Source organism: Eriocheir sinensis, chromosome 68 (assembly GCF_024679095.1).
Source record: "Eriocheir sinensis breed Jianghai 21 chromosome 68, ASM2467909v1, whole genome shotgun sequence".
Lineage (NCBI taxonomy): Eukaryota > Metazoa > Arthropoda > Malacostraca > Decapoda > Varunidae > Eriocheir > Eriocheir sinensis.
The window spans coordinates 2899248-2911494 of record NC_066576.1 but is presented as its reverse complement, the minus strand read 5'-3'; the positions used below and the strand labels follow the sequence as shown (position 1 = coordinate 2911494).

The 12247-nt window shown below is 42.2% G+C and overlaps 1 pseudogene; it reads right to left on the bottom strand.

Moving 5' to 3' along the window:
- Positions 1-9671: 9671 nt before the first annotated feature.
- LOC126988288 (putative nuclease HARBI1) lies at positions 9672-11496 on the bottom strand (annotated as a pseudogene).
- Between the last annotated feature and the right edge of the window lie 751 nt (positions 11497-12247).

Below are 12247 nucleotides of genomic sequence, written 5' to 3'. Positions count from 1 at the left end.
ATTCCACGGGAAATCGGAAAAGTACATCCTCAGGTCGTCCCACCGAGCTGAAGCAAAATGCCAGAAGCATCGCCTCCTCGGTGGGTCCAGAGGATGTACAGGAGCGATAGGACAGGATACAGAAATAAGGTTATGATCGGAGGAGCCCAACGGAGATAACAGTTTGACAGAGTAAGCAGAAGGATTAGAGGTAAGGAAGAGGTCTAGAATGTTGGGCCTGTCTCCAAGACGGTCGGGAATACGAGTAGGGTGTTGAACCAACTGCTCTAGGTCGTTGAGGAGAGCAAAGTTTTAGGCTTGTTCACCAGGCTGGTCAGTGAAAGAGGATGAAAGCCAAAGCTGGTGGTGAACATTGAAATCTCCCAAGATGGAGATTTCAGCGACGGGAGAGTGGGTCAAGATGCGCTCCACTTTAGAGTTCAAATAGTGAAAGAATTTTACATAATTAGTAGAGTTAGGTGAGAGATAAACAGCACATATGTATTTAGTAATAGAATTACAATGAAGTCTTAGCCAGATGGTGGAAAATTCAGAAGAGTCAAGGTCGTGGGCACGAGAGCAAGTGATGTCGTTGCGCACGTAGGCGCAAAATCCAGCTTTGGATTGAAAATTAGGATAGAGATAGTAGGAGGGAACAGAGTAAAGATTGCTGTCCGTAGCCTCAAAAACCTGTGTTTCGGTGTTTCATAACTTAGATCCAGAAACATTTCAAAAACTGACAGGAAGTTTACGTGGTTATCTTCGTATCATGGTCATGCCAATCAACATGGAAACATCACAGGCGACACGAGGGGCTGTCGTAGCCCTCCATGCTAGGGGTGTCACCATTACTGCATGATATTGCCCGTCAGCTTCATATTCACCGGAACACAGCAGCACGGTGGATTCGGCGGCACGCAGACACAGGTGCTACAGACGACATGCCGCGAGTCGGGCGCCCACGTTGCACCACCGCAGCCGAAGACCAGGTTAATTGCTTGTTTTTGGTGATATAATACAGTCTGAAATAGAATATTACAGTCTGTAGTATAATACTACAGTCTGTAATATTAGATAATGTGGATAATAACAGGTGGACTATAACTGGATACGGTAATATATGTTGTAATACAATGATATCCCGTGTTACTGTTCACCAAATACCATACCATAAGAATTGTGTGTTTGTGGTTTTATATCTAGGCCATAAATAACGCCATCGATGATGACCCATTCACACCTGCTGTCGACATTCGCCGTGACCGGGTCTGCAATGCAGCACGCAAACCATACGCGACAGGCTTCACAGCAGGGATTGCCGAGTTCGCAGACCAGCCACAAAGCAGAAACTAAGCAAGCGTAACATGGAGCAGCGCATGGAATATGCGCTCGAGTATGCTGACATGCCAGCAAAGTTTTGGGAGCGTGTAGTCTTTTGTGGTGAAAAGACTTTCTACTCGGATGGCACATCAGCAGCACAATATGCTTGGCGAACATGTGGCACCAGGGCCCGAATTCACAAACATACTCAATAACTACGAATTAACATAACTACGCACTATTGATTTAGCTACCGACGTTAGCGTCAGATTCACAAAGCAAACTTTAGATGGTAGTCAGAGGCGCGCTAAGTCAGCGAGGCCGCTGATTGGATAAGCGTCATCGATGACGTCATCTGACTCACGGCGAATCACAGGTCCCGCAACGGTATCAGCTGTGTTTACATAGGTAAGTGCCGAAGATACTTAATAAAGTCAAATTGCAGAAACAGGCTGCTGAACACTACAACAGTAAACCCAGATGACCATAACAAGGCGTTACAGTAGAAGGGAAAAGTTATCAAGGCTCAGATTACACGGTCAAGGGGGGTAGAATGATATGTCGCTATCCACCCCTCTCTCCCTCTCAGTCCTTCACTGTCGCCTCACACTCCGTCATTCACCAGCAACTACTAGCCTTGGTGGAAGAGGTGGAGAGGAGGGAAAACATCATTTCTGAGGAGCATGATGATGTGAAGGGTGTGGTGACAGCAAGCAAGAGGCAGGCGTGGGAGGAACGGTGTCCAATGGAGCGTGGATGAACTTCAACGAAAGTTCAGCCTGAAGCTGCCTGAAGCCCCAGCAGGGCGAAAAACAAAACTGGCTGCGTAAATGAGGCCTATTCAAGACACAGGTTAGTCAAATAAATGTTGTGAGCACATGGCTGGAAGTTAGAGATCCAAACTACGAAAACAAGAATTATCAGTAAAAGGGGCGATGTTATCGGCGGTCGAGGGGGAAGGGTGATAGGGATGGACGATGTTTTCCCTCTCCACACTCAGTATCACCTTGTATTTTGTCGCCACTGCAATGTCCTCTCCCCCAAGAAAAATTCAAAGGCGGCCTCGTTTCACTGAGGCTGAAATCTTAGCCCTGGTGGAGGAGGTGGAGAGGAGGGAACACGTCATACTGGGCAAGCATGATATGAGGGCTGGGGTGACAGAGTCAACCAAGTGGGAGGAAGTGTGTGATTGTGTAAATGCTGTGTCCCACGTTAAAAGAAGTGTTGAAGAACTTAAGAGAAAGTTCAGAGACTTGAAAGCTCAAGTGAAGAGTAAATCTGCAGCAGAAATGAAGGATATGGGTGCCACAGGTTAGTCATATATTTTTGGTGCTCACATTCCTCAGTAATCATTAGGGTACAGTGTGCTAAAAAGACTTGCTGTACCCCAAAGATTATGGGTAAAGCCACAAGGAGTGGTACTAGGTGCTTATCAAGGAGGGTACCTCCCTCAGCAGGATGTTATGTTATATTTGTTTAGGTTAAATGAGGCAGCAGTGATTTGTTAGTGAATTTAATGGCAAAAAATGATTTTCAGCACGTCAAGAAATTCCTGCTGATGATTAGTTGTGTTCTGGCAAAGTGTTCAAATAAAAAATTCCTAAAGCATATTACAATAATTTGAAACAACTTGGCATTTCCCTATCGGTGGTGGGCCTCCTGCTACTGTGGAGTACAGCGAGGCTGAGCTAGTGCTTCTGCGCATGCAGGCACCCATTGCGGCAACAGGGGCACCCTATCCTGACAGTGAGGGCCAGCCTTTACGTAAGTACCTCTTCTAAGATAGCAAATAATAAGCCCTACTTCTATTGGTATTATTCTACTTTCTTCCCTGTCTCACAGCGGTACTTTTCACACTTCTCATCGGTTAGATCTCATTATTCTACGCATCTTGAACCCCATTTATGTGCACCGCAAACTGCTAGAATCGCCGCTAGCGATTTTTAAAAAGTTAGTGAGTTTTTTGCAGCCGCCCCGGGGTATCACTGGGAGACTGGGATACTTTGTTCCCCGTCTCTTTTCACACTTCTCATCAGTTAGATGTCGTCATTCTATGCATTTTGAACCCCATATATGTGCACCGCAGACTGCCAGAAACGGAGATAGCGATTTTTGAAAAGTTGGATAATATTGACAAAAGCTTCATGTAAACCACGAAGAAGTACACCCATATGCGGCGGGGGTCCAGCCGGTGTTGGGAGAAATGCCTCCTCACAGAAACAAGTCACACATATGGGGGTCGGGTCGAGGGGAGCGAGGCCCCCCTCCTCCCCCATGTTAGCTGTCAGATCGTCAAGTTCGGTTGTAGTTGTTTAAATCTGCTCCCCTCCATTGTTATCCCAGGCGGCCGCAAAAAACTCGCAACTTTTCAGAAATTGATAGCGGCTTTTCTAGCATTTTGCGGCACACATAAATGGGGCTCAAAATACGTAGAATAATGAGATCTAACCGATGAGAAGTGTAGGAAAGTAGAACTTTACCCTAATATTTTGGTAAATCTGAGGGAAAAAAATATATATATATATATAGATAGATATATATATATAGATATATATAGATAGATATATATATATATATATATATATATATATATATATCATAGACTTCACAACTAGTTGACGGGAAATCTCTTCAGTCTTGGCGCGCTGGCTTCGCGTAAGGGGCCGATTGTTATGGCGACTTTCACTGCGACAACTCAAACACACTCTGCGTTCTTACTCCGAATTTAAGTGGAAACAGGACGAAATCTTCAAGTTTTAGTGCATACAAGCAGGCAGGAGTGTCTCTAGAGTGATTTGGTCGAGGATTCAAGGTAACTTATATAAAATAGCACCATGCGTGCACTTTGAAAACGTTGTGTAAAAATGGCAAATTTGCGTAACTTTAGGTTGAAATCTTTACGTAAAATGAATGATAACTGTAGGATAGTGAAGTCCACAGTTTTACGTATTAGGAAACAAGAAATGTACGTTTAGTTAGTGCCTACATGGCAACTCAGCTCAGTTCCCGCGTCGCCTAACTCGCCTTAGGCACGCAGTCAGCTGGGCACTTCCCCTCTGTAAGGGATTATCGCTGTACTGCCTCTGTTTACTCTCCAAGTAAAGGACCTACAGTTATTCATCGTCTCTGTACCCTTCCCCACAACTGCAAGGATCCAGAGGACGATACAAGAAGACACAGAAGGCAGTGGATCGAGTGGAAGTGACGGAGGAGACACAAGATATGAGGACGCCGCGACCCCGTGGAGTAAACTGTGGAGGAGCCGTACTACGCCATCAGTGCAGTGACTCAGTGTTGTGTGCAGTGCAGTGGTGTGTTCAGTGCAGTGTAGTGAGGGGGCTGTTCACTACGTCCTACGGGGTCGAGTATGTGTGCATGGGGAAGGCCAACTCTGACCCGACTGAGCACTCTTTCGGCAAGCGCCGCACCATGTGCGGCGCCAACTACTGGACGAGCGTGCAGAACTTCATGGTGAGCAACAGGTTGGCCCAGCGCCTGCATTTGCTGAAGCTCGTCGGGTTCTTCCCCGGGGACGTGCAGGCCGACCTGGACCGGGCCAAGGCAGAGGAGAAGGAGGACGACGAGGTGATCTTGGCCCAGCTTGCCAGGGAGCTGGCCGACGACCAGCCGGACCCGCCGACGGACGAGTTGCTCCTCGCCGCGGTCGGCAACTACGCCGGCTACCTGGCCAGGAAGGTCCAGGCCAACTCCTCTGTGGCCGAGTGCTGCAAGCAGGAGCTTGCCCAGCAGGAGGAGATGAAGATTACCGTGGAGCTCGATGTGTGATGTTCGACGCCCTGGTCGAGCTGGTCGACAGGGGAGAGCTGGAGACGGGCCGGGCGGTCCTGAAGCGGCCATCTCTCCCAATGGCCCACATGGCGTCCTTCGGGATGTCGCTGTGGGACTCCCTGATGTGCAGGGAGGACAAGAAGGAGCGCAGGTTGAGGTTCCTCTCCTTGCCATGCGCCACAGGGACGGGTTCAGGCACCTCCTGGAGTTCCTGGCGGCCTCAGACCCGACCTTGCAGGGGTACAGGTGCCAGGAGGGGCACAACCTGGCCAACACCATCTTGCCGCACATCAGCAGGTCCCTCTTCAACTGTTTCGGTGCTAATTTCTCCAAGGACGTGACCTCAGAAGCGAGGAAGAACAAGGCCTTGAAGCAGCCGACCGGCAGGAAGAGGAGCAGTATCGAGGAGGGCAGGAAGGAGACGGCGAGGAACAGGGACGTGTACAAGTCCAGGAAACTGACCGGGGCCCACAAGTCATAGGCAAAAAGGCTAAAGTGATTGTTAAGGGACGATGGCCATATAGAATGCAAGTCGTGCTGCGGATATAGTGACATAGGATTTCAACCAAAATAAGTTGTGAATGTATATATGAAAATGAATATTTTGATTTTGTTGAGTAAAATTAAGATGTTTCTTCATGGTTTCCTCAAGTATTAAGTTTATAATGTGAAAATTAAGTGATTTTTTAGCTGTTTAAACTTACGTAAAAATTGCACTAAATAAAAAAAATAAGTAGCTATTTCGGGCAAAAACTTATAAGATATGCTAAATATTGCTATTGATTCTGAAAATATAAGTTATTATCTCTGCATTTGGTGATGGTTGTGCATCTAGCGTAAAATCTGAGGATTTTATAGCCTTTTAAGTTTTGTTATACTTATATAAAAACAATTAATCAGGATTTTATTAGGAACGACTTTGAATTTTTGATACCGCTGCTCATGGAGACTCATATATGCCTAAGGGAGGTGCCTGTTTTAGTTTCAGGTCGCTAGCTGCTTTGGTTTTGAAAATATTTAAATTTTAAATTTTTGAAAATCGGCCCCTGCGAATCGGCTGCCCGTTTCCCGTCAAGAGATTGTGAAGTCTATGTATATATATATATATATATATATATATATATATATATATATATATATATATATATATATATATATATATATATATATATATATATGTAGGCGGTGGTTGAGTGGTTAGCGTGCGGTGGCCGCATTCATCATGCCATTGACAACGTCGATTCGAATCCCCACGCTACCACCTGGGAATTTTCAGTCACCGCCGAGTGGCCTAAGACTACCCACATGTTGTCCTGTTATGTGTGTGCGTGTGTGCGTGTGTGTGTGTGTGTGTGTGTGTGTGTGTGTTAGCAGGAAGCTGATTCATATTTTTTGGACAAATAAGCAATTTTCCCATTCCTATTTCCCTAATTATATATAAATGTTGAGATTAATAAGTTTAAAGCAAAAGTCAACACTCACATGATAATGCATTGGATAGGCAGTGATTTCGTCCTCACTTTTCATTATTATTCTACTTACTGCTTACTGTCTCCATGCCTTTTCCATAAAAGGACTCTGTTTGAGCTGATCATTTTTTTTCCCAGGTGCTATGGCATAATTCTCATTATTATTATTATTATTATTATTATTATTATTATTATTATTATTATTATTATTATTATTTTCAGGTGCCTTTGCTGGACCTTCCTCATATTCAAATGTTGTTGATGATGACCTGTTTCCCTCCATGAGTACGACAGTAATCGAGGTGTCAGAGGAGGTTAGAACACTTCTGGGTTCACCTCAAGAGAGTGGCCTCACAAGGTCAGTTGGTTGAGAACTTTGGCATAGCTTCACATTACTCCTTACCAGTTCATATTTGTGTAGTTATATACATTATATGTGCCTTTTAATCAGCAGATGCATTTATTTTCACTTTTTCTAATATATGTTCTTTAGAAAAAAGTCTTATAATCCAAGTGTTGTGAAACAATGACATTTTCCTTGATTTCTTTCAATAGTGAACCAACAGGAGAAGTGCCCCCATCATCGGCCTCATCCAGTGCCCGACGACCCAGTGCCCTTAAACCCCAAAGGTCAACTTCCCTTCCTGCCAGTAGAAGTGGTAGTAGACCAGCAACTCCCACAGCAGCAGGTACCTACTCATTCTTTATATACCATTTTTTTTTCAATAGAAATAGAAAGTCATTACTTTCAAACATATCCTGCAAGCTGAAGTGTAATTCAAACATCAAGCAAATACTGTAGTTATTTACCTAGCTGTCAAATACCTGCCTACTTAGTTGTTCACCAAGCCTTGCTCATCTGCAGATAGTAAACTCCAGTGATTTTGCATAGCTTCTTAAATATCGAATGCCATTGCTGTTCAATCATCATTGCTTCTGCTGGAATACTAAATGGCATTGCTATTCATCAGAACATGCTCGTCAAATAGCAGATGTATCCTAATGAATTGCATATTCATCAGGTCACGAGTTACAACTGGTTCCCGAGTTCCTTACTACCCAAAAGGAAATTCGAGGTCTGCTGAAGGACCTGGTGGATGAGCAACGGAGGAATGGAAACCATCTACGGGATATCGCCCGAGGTTTTACTGAAATGGGGAATTTAGGCAACCATGTACAGGATACTGGCCAAAGTCTAAGGGAAATAGGCGAGGCACTGATGGCCATAACGGGGGCAATCAGTTCAAGAAAGTAGTTTTTTTTTTTAAGTTATTATTTTCATAAATTAAGATTTGAATATTTCTATATAAGAATAGTTTATATAATCATTTTCATTATTAACTTTAAGATCTTTGATGGTGCTTGTCAAGCCAATGCATACCACATAGGGGGGATATCCAGCACGACAGGAATCATTCCATATTTTTTCTCTTAGTGCATTATGATGTGCCACTATAAAAAATTCAGAGAGAACCATCAAACACTGAACTTTAATTTTTACCAAGTTGTGTTATATTTCATATTTTTTTTAAATTCAGCACGTCATGTTTTCTATCTTGCCTGTATAATGTTCATGAACAGGACGTTACCTGCCTTGCGTATAGTCCTAACATCACTTACAGATGCCGGACCACAGGTATCATCATCTTCAGTGTAGGACGGTCCTTTCCTGGCCATTTTCTAGTGGCACATCGTGATGCATAAAGAGAGAAAAAATATCAAAAGCATATTTTGCATCTTCAATGACATAGTTTCCAACCGTGTAATTCAGGTAACATTTTTGTACTAAAAACAGCCTTACATATGCAATTCATAAACAGTGTGCCTAAAAAGGTATAATTAACCCAGTCGCAGCGACGGGCCAAATGTGTGCCATGATTTAAACCCCAAAAAATAGATGATACATAAACTGATCACAAATGCTTCGATAAATATTATGAAATGGTTTGTGTGAGTGATGATTTTTTTCTCTTTTTTTTTCTTGTTTAGAGGTACCATTAAGAAACATGATCCCCGCTGCTACCGGGTTAAACTAAACCTCATGGGACTGACATTCCTTTCCTGCTGGATATCCCCATTCTGCAGTATGCATTTTGATCTCATTTATAGTTCCTTAGTTTCTAATTATTTTTTTATATTACAATAAGTTTATTATTATTGGTTTAAGTGTAATAGTTTTTTTCATTCAATATTTTTGTACATGTGAGGATTGCTCAATATATTTTTGCCATAACTTAAAATATTCTTATTCCTTGAATATTGGTTTGTGTGTCAGGGATCAATTGTGAGGCCTGACGGTTAAGGGGCTGGCAGAACAACTGTTAAGGGGGTGACCAGAAGACAAATGCATTAACATGCTCACAGGGCCCCAAACACAAGCACACAAGGAAAAATCACAGAGACTTGTACACTATTTACATTTTAATTAGTCTAAAATACAGAACATTGTCACATGTTTAACTGACTCTGAGTAAGGTCTCAAAAAAGAAAATACTTGCAAATATTTTAATACAGTCATCTCTCTCTCTCTCTCTCTCTCTCTCTCTCTCTCTCTCTCTCTCTCTCACACACACACACAAACACACACACACCGATAGATACTGGTACAGTGCCTAAGGAGTGGCGAAGGGCCGAAGTGGTCCCTATATACAAAAGTGGAAGGATGGAAGAACCCCTGAACTACAGACCCGTATAATTGACCAGTGTAGTCTCTCTCTCTCTCTCTCTCTCTCTCTCTCTCTCTCTCTCTCTCTCTCTCTCTCTCTCTCTCTCTCTCTCTCTCTCTCACACACACACACACACACACACACCGACAGATACTGGTACAGTGCCTAAGGAGTGGCGGAGGGCCGAAGTGGTCCCTATATACAAAAGTGGAAGAAAGGAAGAACCCCTGAACTACAGACCCGTATAATTGACCAGTGTAGTTTGTAAAATATGTGAAAAAGTGATAAAGAAACAACAGACGAGATTTCAAGAAGAGCATAATTTAATAACAAGTAAACAGTATGGATTCCAGAAAAGGGCAATCATGTGTGACAAACTTACTGAGCTTTTACTCAAGAGTGACCGATAAAATATACACCTCACCATTTCACCCAAAGAAATTAGCAATTATTGCCTCACGTACTGCTCTCCCAGTTCCTCGGCCAGCAGCTGCTCCAAGAACAGCAGCAGGAGAATCCTGCTCTTCCTCATCCTCTTCAAGCTAAGGAGGAAATAAGATCTTAAAAGTACTCACAAAGTACCCTATTACTCTTGCTCTGCTGAATGTGTCTGCTGATACACTGTTGCATTTTTACATCTACTGTATTAATAGCAATTGCACTGCAGCAGCCAGAAATCTGAGTGAGTGAAAGTTATCACTAAATAAAGTTGTTATGTTCTCAACAAAGTTTATCCAACAGGAAGCACATGAAAGAATGGCTGAAAGCTAACTTTCCACCATACCGAAATAAAAATTTGTACCTGGTGGGGAAGTGGAATACCCCGCTGGACACAGCGGTTGTGCAACAACAAACATGAGGTGATGATGTTGAGGCACTTCATGGGAGCATACTGCAAGGCACCCCCAGATTTGTGAAGGCACCTGTAAATAGTGTTAGTTGTCAAAATTACTGAGTCAAAGACAATTGAAATACAAATCTTCCAAGCACTCCCGTCTTGTCTTTTTTTTTTTTTTTTTACATCTTCGCCTATGGCATGCGGGTAGTCTTAGGCCACTTGGCGGTGACTGAAAAATCCAAGGTGGTATCGTGGGGATTCGAACCCACGTCTGCTCACTTTCACACCAAACATTTATTTTTTAAATTTACCTTTCCAATCACTTTAATGCTGTAACATGTTAGTAATCTAATTATCACTGGGTTCTAATGGATGGTCAGCATATGTGAATGCATAGGTATTGAGAATAAGGAAAATAAGTTTGTCACCTGAACCGGCTCTTTAGAATTCCAAAGGTTTGCTCCACAACGACACGTGTCCGTGTATGGGCCCTATTGTAGCGCTCCTCTGGTTCTGTTGTGGGGTTGCGGACTGGAGTCATCAAAAATGGCTCTAATGCATAGCCGCTGTCGCCTGTAAAGATGTAAGTCATGTGATATCATTTTCAGGATGTAAAATAACTAATTAAGAAAGCTACTCTAACACACTAAGTAATTATTGAAAAGGTATTTATGTAACATGTAATGCAACATTTGTCAAGAACATCAACATCCCTCCAGATACGCATCAAAGAGCAGGTAGTCCCCAAACTCGCCCTTGGGAAAGTGTTCATATAGGTCGCAATGGTGCCAGATGAAGTAGTCGTGATTTGACCCTGCAAAATAGGGGAGAATAAAAAAAAGGATTCCAGAACATGGACATGTTAATACTGGAAAAAATTTCCAGACTCAAGAGAAAAGCTGCAGCATGTTTGGTGTGCCCAACACTGGTGGAGTCTTGGCATCCTCAAATGCTCAAGTTCCATTGCCTAAATAGCTAATCTGCAATTATTCTTGCTAAAAATCAAACTTTAGAAATGCTGTAGCAGGTAAGGGATGTTTGTGATTTAACTATTAACATGCCTAACAATAAATGATATCATCAAAAAAGACACTTACCTGGAAATCTGACACAATAGCTGATGATCACACCAGCAGCATCACACACAACTTGAGTGTTGAAAGAGTGGTACCTCTTCCTGCTCACGTAGGCAGCCTCATTTTCATGGGTGCCTTAATGGGAATATGAGTACCTGTTGAGAAACATTATGCAAATAAATATTATTTAGCAATAGGCAGATTGTACATCTATTCATGTACTTTTACTGAGACCAATATCATATGTGCTCATTCGTCAGTCCCAAATAATTTTGAATCTTACAATCAATGGCACCAATAACCCGAGGGAAATTCCGAACTCTTGCAAAAGCTGTTGCCGATTCCCTCAGTGCATGCATCGTGGAGATCATTTTTATCTCTTGTCGAGCTATGTCACTCCACACAGCTGTCACGTCCTGGACTACACGGCTGACACTGCCCTGTGCAAGTCCTGAAATGCATTATTTTTTAATTGTTTGAAGCACTGTATTTTGGGGATTTCCTCATCATCTTTACCGTTACAAGTAAAATTTGCAAACTTATTGTAATAAATTCTCTTCTTCAATTAAGATAAATCAGCTGCACCTCCCTGATTTAGAGTGGGAAAAAAAAAAAAATATATATATATATATATATATATATATATATATATATATATATATATATATATATATATATATTATATATATATATATATATATATATATTGAATTAAATTCTAAGTAAATTTATTCAATCATTATGAAAATTATGAATAATTAAGTAAAGATTGTTCACTGAATGGTATTTATTCCAGAAGTACACCCATCTCACTGTGTTGCATTGTTATGCTTTATTAAGTACTTTGTGCACACACACAGCACACTTTGTATTGTTTTCTTCCACATTTCCCTCACTTGTGATAATAACCAGGGAGGGGAATAAGCATTTGAAGCCATTTATTACATTTTTGGCTGAGCTGCAGACCACTTGGGTTATGGCTTTTATTTGGTTAGGTTAAATCTAACCACTAAATTTAACCAAATCTACTGCTGTTACCCACATCCTATACATGCTTCCTGTTAGCTTAGAATGGTAATAGTGAAGGAATCACTTTGAAAACAGTAAAAT